Source organism: Anomaloglossus baeobatrachus, chromosome 7 (genome assembly GCF_048569485.1).
Source record: "Anomaloglossus baeobatrachus isolate aAnoBae1 chromosome 7, aAnoBae1.hap1, whole genome shotgun sequence".
NCBI lineage: Eukaryota > Metazoa > Chordata > Amphibia > Anura > Aromobatidae > Anomaloglossus > Anomaloglossus baeobatrachus.
In genome coordinates, this window is record NC_134359.1 from 60,956,031 (window position 1) to 60,970,069 (window position 14,039).

Genomic DNA, 14,039 nt, shown 5'->3' on the forward strand with positions numbered 1-14,039 from the left:
CATCATGTAATAGAAAAATGACATAAAGAAGACACCAGTTATAAGGAGTTACTATTAGACATCATTTCTAGGGATGATCGAATACTTAGATTATCCGGCTTCGCGAATATTTTCCAAATACCTCGCCGCTATTCGACCATTTGATGCGCAATGTAAGTCTATGGGAAGCCCGAATAGTTCTGAATAGTTGTTATTCGGGTTTCCCATAGACTTACATTGCGCATCGAATATTCGTGAATAGTCGAATAGTGGTGAGGTATTCGGAAAGTATTCGCGAAGCCGGATAATCGAAGTATTTGATCATCCCTAATCATTACACATCGTTGTCTTGTCATACCCTCTTCCATTGTGCCAAATTGAAAAACAAGTGCAGATGACACATAGAGTCATAGATGGAAGTCAGAGCCAGTGTTGTCAACTCAACACCATTAAGAACAAGATGCAATGCAATTAGAGTAAGTATCTATAAATGGCCAAGAGGATCAAATTCATCAATAAAAGCAAGGGCAAAAAGATTAATGAAGGAGGGCAAAAATGTAGTATAATAAGAGGTCAAATCAAAAATAGTAGATGACGATGAGATCTCCCAAATTTCTTTTTGGGTACATGAATGGTGCCCTCCTATGCTCTGGACAGCAGGACGGAAGAGAAAGAGGGTATAGGTGCCAAAGGCAGAATAACAGACATACAAGTGCATCTCAAAAAATTTAATTATTTCAGTAATTCAATACAAAAAGGGAAACGCATATATTATATAGAGTCATTACACATAGAGTGATCTATTTCAAATGTTGATGATTATGGCTTATAGAAACAAATAAGACTACCATATAGAGTAACCAAACAATTATACTCTGCATGGTACAAAAAATGGAGCCAAGTATGCAATGAAGCCAACCATATCGAAGGGCTGGAACGTAAGGGGTTAATATGCCATAAACATTCCTCCCAGACTATTCAATTGAGCCGCGAAGACCACAAATTGTAGTTCAAATGTGTCTTCACTTTAAGTGCGCTGGATCATTTACTTTAACAATGTGAACATGTTCTCATTATCACATTCAACTTGATTACGACAGCGCCTAATACCAAAAAGCACTCTTGAAATGGAAGAAGGCATGAACGCATGATCAATTCCTAATAAACTGAGCAACGAGCTAATATGTGTTGAGTGTTTTAGACAAGGAATATCAGATAAAAGATGTACAATAGATAGACACAATGTATTCGATAGGAAGAGTAAAGGACAGAAGGGCGTGCTCAGTCAAACACTTAATTGCACGCGCCACAAGAATGAGTTCATGAATTCGGCAGTTTTGTAGAAAAGAGGACGATAAATTGTAAAACAATGGACATAAAGGATACAAAGTTTTATATCTTCTCTTTTCTACTGGATCCGATCCCAGCTATGCCAAAAAAAATAAAAAAATAAGTGGCAACTTTTCTGGTTTTAAGGCAGACTTGTTAATTTTATTGGTGAACTTCTTACCAGTTGTGTTGGATATAATAATATTATGATTAATAATATTCTGTCCAAAATTCTATAATATAAAATAAATAAAATAAAAAAAATCTAAACAAAATAAAATTAATGTGAAAACTATATTAAAAAAAGTTAGATATTAAAGTAAGACTGAGTTCCTGTGAGAACGGATTGTGCCGAGATCCGTTGGCAAAAACGTTCTGCAAACACAACTTTTTTGCCCGTTGTTAAATAACTGATTTCTGCCAGATCCATTTTTTTACCATTGGAGTCTATGGAGTACAGATCCGTTAATAGATTGCTATTTAGTCATCTGTTTTTCATTAATTTGTAAAGGGTCCGTTATTTTGGTTACAGGTTAATTTCAAATGGAAGGTAAACAGCAAGCAATTAAGGGATATGTTTTCCATAGATTCCCATGTTAAAAAAAGGATCCTGCAAAAATAATTTTTTCAAAATGGACAAGAAAATGGGGCTTGCACAATTTTTTCCCCAACGGATTGATGCTGGATCCCTTCTAAAGCATGGTTACTGGACATGTGTACACATCGAGTATTTCGTGAGGTTTTTTTACCTCAGTAAGCCAGGAGTGGAACAATCAGAGGAAATGTATAATAGAAACATGGTCACCACTTCTGTATTATGGGGGATACGGGTTCATTTATGAGCTGGGCCTGGAGGCTGAAATCTTTGTGGCACGCAGGGATGTGAGCTCCCATCTCCCGACGGGCCACCCTAGCCATGACCTGCAACCGGGTGATCTGGTGACGTACACCCGACACTGCGGGGAGAGGGGCTGGTTCGCCCTTGATGTGAAGGAGAGAGCGAGCCGCAGTGTCCCGAGGCGGCCCCAGTCCCCTCCCCCACCGTCCCGTCCGGATGTGGAGCTAGAGGAGTATGAGGAAGGCGACCTCAAATAAAGGCAGCGGATCTCCGTTGCAGCAGAGCTGTTGTTCCCCCGTTGGGACCCTAAGTTCTTTTCTTAAAAGCCCCTTTTCCACATGAGAAACTGCTCATGAACATGGCCGAGAACTAGCAGGCTACCCGCAAACTGGTGGGCTTGTAAATAATTACGGGCTGGAGTTCCATTAACCGCCTCCGGAGAGGCAGGTTGGAGGAAGGACCTGCAGCAGAGCAGGCTGGGGTCCGGTCACCACCGGGACCGGTGGCCATCCTCCGGGGTCAAGGGTCCCCCTGGACGTGGGGCCCCCTGAATGACAGCCGGGTGCGAGACACCGTGCCCATTCCCGCTTGGGCGACCTGAACCAGGTTCCTGTTTCCGGACTGGGGAAAAGGGGTGCTGCCCACTTCTTAGGGGAAGCATCAGGGTTTAGGTTGTTTGGGTGGGAAAGCGGAAGAACTGGGACCCGTCCGTTGTTATTAAAAATGTTTTTATTACCGTTTGCAACGTTTAAAGTGACATGCCTCCCGTCAGGGAAGATTTGACAAAAATGCATACCGTTGTTTGTTTTCCCTGTTATTTATCTTTTTCAGAAAATAAAACCGGTGACGGACGGGCAGCCCGCGGACGGTCTGCGTTTTACCAAGGGGGAGTGTGATGCCCTGGACCCCCAGGGGTCACAGTACACTAACAACACACACACACACACCCTCCCCTGGTAGGTGACACCAGTCAACCAAAAATCCTTGTTGCCACCCTCCAGGCTTGATGTCCACGCCAGGTGAGGCGGAGCCAGGTGGTTGACCCCACCCACCGAGGAGTTCACAGACCTGGAGGCGGGAAAAAGACAGAGTTAGAGTTGGGCAGTGAAAGTGAGAGGAGTGAAAACTGTCGGTGTCTGTGTTGGAGCCCAGGCACAATCAGCAAGGTCGGCAGACGGTGGTGGCTGTCTGCAGGAGGTGGTGTAGGTCAGCGGAACCGTAGGACCGGGGTCGGGCGGTGGCCCGCCGGTACCGAACCGGGGAGCAGATTGAAGCCAAGCACCAATCCAGGGTACTCAGACCCCGACTAGGCTAGGAGCCGCCGAAAAGGTCAAATTCTCTGATTGCGGTCTGGACCTCAGGGGTTCATTCCCACTTAAGTCCCGTCAGAAGGCAACAGCCCAACCCATTCGGATAAATGCCACCGCCAAGGGCCAGAGATCCAAGGGCCAGCGCCTGCGGGCAAAACAGGCTTTACCGACACGTACACGCCGGGGAGCGGACTACCTGTGGGAAGCCATAGGAGTCAAACACACTTACACAGGTGCAGGAAAACGACAGCCACCATCAACCCGTCCGGGGAGAGTGAGAACACCGCAGCCGGCTGTGGGCCCCATCCATCCAGCCTTTTGGTTTACCAGAGACTCTGTCCTTCTGTGTCTGAGTGAGTACAACAGTGCCATCCGGCACCGCGCTGCACCGCAACGTTGCACCTGCGCCCACGCTGCCTCTCCGCCTCAGCACCTGCACTTATACTTCCTCCCTACTCCCCATCCGGGGCCCCGGGACCAACAGCCCCTACCCACGGAGGGGTCGACACCTTAGCTGCTCTCCGCCATCGCTCCCGGGATTCCCCGTCACCAGCAGCGGTGGTGCCCACCATCACCACAACCCGTGGGTGGCGTCACGACCGACATCCCCAAACACCCCACCACAAACCTCTCCCCTTTTCACTCGTGGGCGAGGAGGCGCTGCTAAAGCCCCGGGTCCGGCTCCGAGGAGCAGAAGCACCGGACCCGAGCCGCCAGCGATTCCAGACGAGCGGCGTTCCCAACCCCTCCGCCCGCGACAGTTCCATCTCAAAACTTCTCAGGTGCAAAATACCTGCTGCTAGCATTAGGAGTGCATGTGAGTGATCAATACAGATCTGATTGTGTCGCTCATGCAATGCAGACTACATTTCCATACAATGGGCCAAACATATTTGGATCTTTGCTTAGCTAACAACATGTGAAATATTTATCCAGGAGGCAAAATAACCAATTACCGAATTATGTGGGTTTTGTCTTTACCCTTTTCTACCAAGAAAGACCCCCAAAACTGTAAAAAAAAATGGCAACCCTCTTTTGTAATCCTGTTTTTGCGACAATCTTGAAATCAACCCCTGCCTAAAAAAATAATTGCAATGAAAAACTCTAGGTTACTTCATATACACAGAATATATACGCAAAATGTTTCTGGAAAGAGCAGCAAATCATATCTAGTCATATGGATTTTCAGGACTCGGTTCCACTTGCAATTAACAAAGCCAAGTGCAGTACGATAAAACATCAGATTGCATTCACACCATCGTAAAACTGTGGGTAGAGTCACACTTGCATATGACTTGCACGAGTGCAATGTGGGAAAATCTCGCATTGCACTTTGGCGGGCTTTGCACACTACGACATCGCAGGTGCGATGTCGGTGGGGTCAAATTGAAAATGATGCACATCCGGCATCGCATGCGACATCGTAGTGTGTAAAGCCTAGATGATACGATTAACGAGCGCAAAAGCGTCGTAATCGTATCATCGGTGCAGCGTCGGCGTAATCCATAATTACGCTGACGCGACAGTCCGATGTTGTTCCTCGCTCCTGTGGCAGCACACATCGCTGTGTGTGAAGCCGCAGGAGCGAGGAACATCTCCTACCGGCGTCACTGCGGCTTCCGTAGGATATGCGGAAGGAAGGAGGTGGGCGGGATGTTTACATCCCACTCATCTCCACCCCTCCGCTCCGATTGGCCGCCTGCCGTGTGACGTCGCTATGACGCCGCACGACCCGCCCCCTTAACAAGGAGGCGGGTCGCTGGCCAGAGCGATGGTCGCAGGACAGGTGAGTCCATGTGAAGCTGCCGTAGCGATAATGTTCGCTACGGCAGCTATCACAAGGATATCGCTGCTGCGACGTGGGCGGGTACTATCGCGCTCGGCATCGCAGCATTGGCTTGCGATGTCGCAGCGTGCAAAGTACCCCTTTGCCCCATTTAAGACAATGCTACAGCTAAGATCTGTGAGATCCTAAATGGACTGAGGAACAAATCGCAGCATGCTGAGATGGTCTGCGAGAGCCATGTCACTCACACCTATACAAGACTATGGGTGCAACAGTAACATCGGACTGCACTCAGATGTTATCCAAGTGCAGTGCGATATACGCACTGGCTGACAATGAAGGAGATGGGGAGATTAGCTCCGCTCTCTCCTCTGCAGCTATGATCCAAACGCAGGATTGGATCACAGTCGCATGACACTCAGCTCACACTCGCAGTAGTGCCTGAGCCGAGGATAATTAGCATATCACTTCCAATGCTCTTATACCGCCCCAGTGCCAGCAGCCGGGCTGCTTCTCGGATCCGGATCCGCAGTGGCTCGATGGGTCTCCGGACTCGAAATAAAAGAGGGTATTTACAGGTGATTTTGTGGTTAGAGTTCGTGATGCCACCCACGGTGTGTGGTAAGGTGGAATACCACCGCTGCTGTTGGGAGCGCCCGGGGGCGATGAAATGGCAGCCAGGTGTTTAATCCCTCCGTGGGTAGAGGGGAGTGCCCCGGGGCTTGGTGAGGGTAAGAGGGGAGCACCGTTGGGGAGGAAAGGGTCACTGCATACTCACTCAGTCCAATAACGCTGACACTGACAACTTGTAAACCGGAATTCTTAGCACCTCTGCAGTAGGGAGGGAGTACGCTGGGATCCCGTGCCCGATGGTGTTGCTTGTTAGCTTCTGACCTTTTCCTTGGCACTTTCTTTACTGGTTGGCCCCTGTAGTATGGAACTAGTCGGGTCCCGCTCACCTGTATGGCTAACGGAGTGAGCTTGCTCTCAGGGTTCATGCTTGGAATTTTCTGGACTATTTATTGGGAAAGTCCTATCCCCCTCGTTGTGCTAGTACCCCGATTTTGGAGCGGGTGGAGGACGAATCATGAAGTCTTCGCCCTCGTTGGGTAAATTACCAGGACGCTTGAAACTACTTCCCGACCTAGGGTCCACGTACCCCGCCGTGCCCTGGCCCTTGCCCGGAGATGGCTCAAGGTCATCGCCGGCTGCCCAGCTCGGCAGTTCCATGCCCCTTGACATGATCCCCTGCGACCGGGGTTCCAGCTCCTACCTGGCCCAGACCAACGTCTGCCACCTAGTAACTGAGGAGCCCAGCTCCTAACCTCCTCCGACTAACGTGTGACCTCTCCTCTTGAGAGTCACCACTCAACTGACTACTCCTCACACTCCTGACCTTCCCTAACCAACCCCCCAAGTGGGCGGCCCTATTCCCTTCAGGCTACTCATTGGTGTGTCTGGTGGGTGTTGTGCAGAGTGTTTCTAGGATTTTGAATAGCTTGTTCTTAGCAACACCAAAGGCCAGGGACCCTAACCAAGGAGGAGATGGACACCATGCAGAAGGGCAGATTGCACAATGTCCTGTGACGACCTGATAGGCCAGGGCATCACACTCTCGCATCAGAAGTGAGACACAAGTGTGACTCTGCCCTATGGGGCAGTGTCCATCTGCCTTATCAGCATGAGAAATGAATCACAGCGTGCTGCGTTTGGCAGCGAGTGTCAGCTCACACGCACCCATACAAGTCTATGGGTGCGTGTGAAACATCGCACTGCACTCGCATGTCATTCGACCACAGTGAGATGTACGCAGAGACAGGCTGCAGAGAAGTGGAAGAAACTACTGTGATCACAAGATCGGATCACAATCGTATGACTCTCGGCTCACACTCACAGTAGAGGGTCATTAGCATATTGCTTCCGATGCTCTTGCATCGGAAGCTATGCGCAAGTGGAGCTGAAGCCTCAGAGTGTAAAACTTGTTTTTTCAATAAATTATAATACTGCTTGTCGTGCATCCTCCATGTTAGTTGTCTGGGTCCATCAATGATACTAAATCAGATTACCCAAACACAGCATTTTAAGGTATAATAAAACCGACCCGAGAAGTTTAGGATAATTATTAGCGCCCCAAGGATCCTCAGAGTACCTGATGTCCCTGTACACAAAAGGTCAGAGTCGGTTGGTTCACATGTTGCATAACTGGTGCAGATTTTCATCATGGATTAGCACACTGGAAATCTGCAGCATAATACAATACCAGCTAGACAGGTGTGAATTTAGCAAAACTCTTTCACATGCTGAAATAAACTTCTGCATGGAAATTTGTGGTGCCCCTAAGGCTCCAGTTGCCACAGAGTACTGCACTGCAGTTAAGGTGCGGTATTCGCCTCGGAAAAGGAGGCAGTTAATCACCGATGTTCCACATTCACACTTTACATACAGCTTAGGAGTCTTCTCACTGGGGAGCTGGACTAGGGTAGGCAGGGGGTTGGCCATCATGAAGCATGGGACTTCCCGGTCACTAGGACAGCCACCTGGGGCAGCGGGATCCACTTGGGATAGAAGTAGGAGCTACTTTACACAATCCTTAGTCAGTCTAGCCAGGACATCAGTTCTGGCGACACAACACCACCATCACCTGGTTCCTTATTCTTCTTTCACGGGGCCTGAGGCTTGGAGCGGAATACTCAGCCCGGGTTCCTCACTACTGGAGGGGAAACTCTTAGAAAATACACTTTCCAAACACCGGTGGCTTCTCCCAACTTATCCAAGTTCGACGAGGCCCATCACAGCGGGTGACCAGTACTTCCCAGGCAAGCGGCATAACAGTGAGTAAAAACGCCTGGAACCGCAGAGACTGTGTGAGCCTGTTATTGCCGACGGCCCAGTACTACTCCCATCATCATCCCCCCCGGGGTCCGCTCCACCTGTGGGGAGCAATACCATCTTTGCTGCTATTACCATCCGCCCCGGAAGACAGCGACAGCAGTGGCGGCTAATCCCTGGCTGTGAACCGCAGGTGGCGTCACGACAAACATCACTCCCAACCTCCTATCCCCCTTTTATTGTGGACATCTTGGGGTACGAAGCCGGGCAGGGCCACCCGTGACATCCCCGGAACCGACATCACCGGCCCGGCGATGAGTAAGGTTAACCCCCTGCCCCCTGGGTGCCACAAATTGACCTGTGGATTTTAAAATCTGATGAGCCTAAAATCTTGCTTCAGCAGAGATTTCACCTTTTGCAATGAGAAAAATGAAATTTGCACCAAAGTTGGTTGTAAAATCTGTTTGTAACATGCACACATTTTGCTGTAGATTCGCAATGAAAAAATCTGCTAGAAAGATGCATCATGTGACTAAAGGGTACTTCTCACATAGCGAGATTGCTAGCGAGATCGCTGCTGAGTCACGGTTTTTGTGACGCACCAGTGACCTCATTAGCGATCTCGCTGTGGGTGACACTGAGCAGCGATCTGGCGCCTGCTGTGAAATCGCTGCTTGTTACACACTGCTCTGGTTCATTTTTTGGACGTTGCTCTCCCGCTGTGAAACACACATCGCTGTGTGTGACAGCGAGAGAGCAACGATCTGAATGTGCAGGGAGCAGGGAGCCGGCGTCTGGCAGCCTGCGGTAATCTGTAACCAAGGTAAATATCGAGTAACCAAGCGAAGTGATTTGCTTGGTTACCCGATATTTACCTTGGTTACTAGCGTCCGCCGCTCTCAGGCTGCCAGTGCCGGCTCCCTGCACACGTAGCCGGAGTACACATTGGGTAAATAAGCAAAGCGGTTTGCTTATTAACCCGATGTGTACTCTGGATAGGAGTGCAGGGAGCCAGCGCTAAGCGGTGTGCGCTGGTAACCAAGGTAAATATCGGGTAACCAAGTGCTTGGTTATCTGATATTTACTTTAGTTACCAAGCGCAGCATCGCTTCCATGCGTCGCTGGTGGCTGGGGGCTGGTCACTGGTTGCTGGTGAGATCTGCCTGATTGACAACTCACCAGCGACCATGGAGCGACGCACCAGCGACCCTGACCAGGTCAAGTCGCTGGTGGGATCGCTGGAGCGTCGCTAAAGTGTGACGGTACCCTTACCCTAAGGTTGTGTGCACAAGTTGAGTATTTGGTACAGAAATTTTATGCATCAAATCTGCACGTTCTGGCAGAAAAACACACCAAAAAACGCATGCATTTTTGTGCATTACATTTTCCTTAATGAAGTCAATGCATGGAAGGGCTAAAAAACAAAGGAAAAAAGCGCACCAATAATTGACATGCTGCAGATTATTTTCTGCACCAAATCTGCAAGGAAAAATAAGCAACATGCACGCGGCACTTCACAATTTTCATTGACTTTGCTGGCATAAAGATAGAATTGTGTCAAAATCTGCATCAAAAACACACTGTGTGGACACAGCCTAAAGTTATGTGCATATATTACAGATTTGATTGCAAGCTGCATGTTCTGGCAGCAAAAATATGTGTTTTTTTCATTGTTTTCAATGGTGAAAGCACAGAAAATAAACGCAGAAAGAATTGACATGCTGCAGATTTTTTCTGCAACAAAATCTGCAAGGAAATAATCCTAAATGTGTGCACAGCACTTCAGAATTCTCATAGACTTTGCTGTCATCAGCATTTCTTTGCAGATTTCTGAAAATCTGCAAAAAAACCTGGCAAAAAATGTGGCGTGTGCACACAGCCTTAGGCCTCCTTCATACGTCAGTGATTCTGGTACGTACGTTACTGTTTTTTTACGTACCAAAATCACGGACATATGCAGACCCATTAAAATCAATGGGTCTGCACACACATCAGTGATATCTCACTAACGACGAGTTTCCGTGCACCGTACACCCGTGTCTTTGTGCTCCGCACGGAGACAAGTCCGTTTTTTTTCTGGCATCACTGATGTCCCACGGACCACACTATTGTGTGATCCATAAAACACGTACTAGAAAAACCACCTGCATAAAATAAAAAGCTTTTTAATCTCACCCATCTCCAGCGATGCTGTCTCCGGCTGCTGCTGTCTTTGCTTCCAGGCCGGCTTATTATGCTCATACATTCGCACTGCACAGCCGATCCAGAAGTAGCTACAGAGTGGAGACAGCAGCGGCTGGAGACAGCATTGCAGGAGACTTCAGCACAACGGAGTGCAACGGCGTGGACAGATGAGTATAATAAGTGCCTGATCTTCGTGTACTATCACGAATAGCACACGTTTGCCAAAATCACAGTGCACGGAGGGATATACGTACCTTCATCACGTCAGTGAAAATCGTCTGTGTTTTTCACTGGCGTGTGAAGGGGGCCTACAGGCTGCTTTACACGCAGTGACATCGCTAAAGATGTACTGGTAAAAGCACCCGCCCCCGTCAGTTGTGCATCACGGGCAAATCGCTGCTCGTGGCGCACAACATCGCTAGGACCCGTCACACGGACTTACCTGCCTAGCGACGTTGCTGTGGCCGACGAACCGCCTCCTTTCTAAGGGGGCGGTTTGTGTGGTGTCACAGAGACGTCACACGGCAGCCGTCCAATAGAAGCGGAGGGGTGGAGAGCAGCTGAAAGAAAGTGACGCCCACCTCGTTGCCGGAGGACGCAGGTAAGGTGTTGTTCCTCGTTCCTGGCGTGTCACACGTAGCGATGTGTGCTGCCTCAGGAACGACAAACAGCCTGCGTCCTGCAACAGCAACGATATTTGGGATTAGAACGACGCGTCAATGATCAACGATTAGGTGAGTAATTTTGATCGTTAGTGGTCGTTTGTACGTTTCACACGCAACGACGTCGCTAACGAGGCCGGATGTGCATCACGAATTCCGTGACCCCCAACGATATCTCGTTATCTTTAGGGTAATTGACTCTGGGGGGGCAGAATCTGAGAATTTTTTATATTTGCAGGATGTATTGATACAAAATGAGTTAATAATAAATATATTATCCTTTTGTTTTCACACACAAGAAATACTGCAATGCATTTTTGGATATTACTCAACTTTAGAACTGGTTAGCCAAAGGGTTAATAAGCTGAAACAATGTCTTGCAGCCATATGTCGAATTAATCTGACTCCCTTCAGCACCCATTTAACTCTATGTGTTTCCTCTTCAGTAAGCTTTGCATAAAACTAACCCCAACCCACATGGGTTTCTATAATACCCTCGCAGAATGACAATGAATGATGGCTCGTAGGTGGAAGCTGCCTGAAGGAAGCTAAATTGTAACAAGAAAAAAAATTGACATTTTAGATTTTAAATGTTACACAGTTTTTATAAAGCTTCAGTCAATTTATTTTATTTATTCTAATGAAGAGCATTACAACTGCTTTACTGCACTGAAGCAAGAATCGATCACATCATTAATCACACCTCGTGAATAGTCACAAATCAGGTCCTAACAGCAAGCACTGAATCAGGAGCAACGAAGCATAAACTCCTTCACAATTTATGATCTCTTCAATTGCATCTTTTCAACCATTAAATTGCAAGATACCATAAATTTTTATCTTCTTCCCTTCAGTCACATTATTGATTCTGCCTTGTGAAATATAGAATCGCTGTAAATCTGGGCTATTGAATTAATTTTAAGTCTTGACTTCAGATCGGGAAGCCAACATACTAGTGAGGTTGTTAATTCGCACTGAGGAACAAATGATAGAAACATTAAAATTTAAATGGACAACAGGGACTTAAAATAGCCGAAGCTCTGTCAATTGCCGTTCTCATCAACCTTGAAGGTATTTCTCCCCATTCTCTTTAGGGTATAAACGAAACAAGACCATAAACACAAATTATGTGTAAACTACCTGAGAACCGCCTCCTAACTACTTGAAAAAAGTGTATATACAAAAACACAGCAAAGTGAGACGGATTATGTTTTCTCCGTCAAGAATATACATTTTAAATCCGATTCATCATTTGCAGGGGTTTTTTTTAAGTCATTTTTCTTTTATTGTCCTGCAATCGTTGATGTTTTTTGCGTCAATTTCTTCAAAATGAAGCGCACGGTTGATGAATTATGTGCAAAATAAAAAATATTCTGCTAAAATTTGCAAGATTTTTGCTAAAATATCAGATGTACATAAAATCGCTCCAGTGCATTTGTGCAAAATAAAAAAAATGTTCTTTATTTTTGTCTTTAACCATTTTTGTGACTTTTTAGGGCAAAAAAATTGCATGTTCTGCTAAAATATTACAACAATTTTGCAAAAACTTCAGACGTACATAAAATCACTCCAATTTATTTCTGCAAAAATGATGTAGTTCAAATTTGGAGAGAAAGGGGTTAATAGATCGCGCTGCCATAGAAAAGAGGATCCATGTGGAAGAAATTATTTTGTCTACGCGTTTCAAAGCCTTATGGCTTCTTCCTCAGGATGACAAATCACATCACGTACATGACTTGTCCTGAAGAAGAAGCCATAAGGCTTTGAAACGCGTCGACAAATAAAATAATTTTGTCTACATGAATCCTCCTTTCTACGGCAGCACGGTCTATAAACTCTTGTCTCTCCAAATTTGAACTGCATCTCCACGTGGGTTCTGCTGCAGCCGAGTTTACGCCAACTCTCACAACCACAGAAGGTGAGTCTACAGCACCATTGCTGACAATGTTTTAGGATAAGACCCTATTTGCGCTTACTGTCTCTTCCAGCATTTTCAACCATTGCAAAAATTTTGCAACTTTTTAAAAAGTCGCAATTCATAAATCAGCCGAAAGTATCTGAAAACCCCAATGGCAAACATAAAAAATCAACAGGCAAACACATAGAAAATAGAATTTAAAACACGTGCAAGTTAAAAAGAGAATAAGGCACAAATGAAAAGCAGGCAAAAAAGTACAAAAAAATAGACAAATAAGTGCAAATACAATAATGAATCAGGCCCAAAGTGTACAGTTTGCTTTTCATGTAATTACAATCAGGTAATATCTTATATGCTATATCCACGTGAGAGGAAGTGAGCAGAAAATAATCTGCATCAAATCTGTGGCAAAATCCTTATGAGCTCTATGCACACTTGTCTTAGGCTTTGTTGCAAGATTTACCTTATGAATTGAAAAGGGTGGAAATCAGTGATAAAAGTCTGCAGCATAAATTGATCTGCTGCGGATTTAAAGAGGTTAGCCTCTTTCTGTTTATGTTAATAGAGTTAATAGATGCTTTGGGGCAGGGCCGGCTCCAGGTTTTTGTGGGCCCCGGGCGGAAGAGTCCCAGTGGGCCCCATAAACACGCAGACACACACATACATACACATACATACACGCACATATACATATTTAAAGACAAACTCACAAAAATACATATAAACAGACAAATCTATACAGTCATATACACTGACATACATAGATACACATCATACATGCACATACAGAGACACACACTGCTATGCTGCATACATACATATAGACAGACACACACATACTGCTCTGCTACATACATACATACATACATACAGACACACACATACTGCTCTGCATGCATACATACATATAGACAGACACACACACACTTCTCTGCTACATACATACATATAGACAGACACACACATACTGCTCTGCATGCATACATACATATAGACAGACACACACACTGCTCTGCTACATACATACATATAGACAGACACACACATACTGCTCTGCTGCATGCATACATATAGACAGACACACACATACTGCTCTGCTGCATATATACATACATACAGACACACACACACACTGCTCTGCTGCATACATACATACAGACAGACACACATATACTGCTCTGCTGCATGCATACATATAGACAGA

The 14,039-nt window shown here is 46.3% G+C and overlaps 1 protein-coding gene across 1 annotated transcript in view; it reads right to left on the minus strand.

The window, feature by feature from the left end:
- LOC142245878 (dynein axonemal heavy chain 11-like) overlaps positions 1-14,039 on the minus strand; it is a 519,159-nt gene that overhangs the window by 340,360 nt on the left and 164,760 nt on the right. The window lies entirely within an intron of this gene.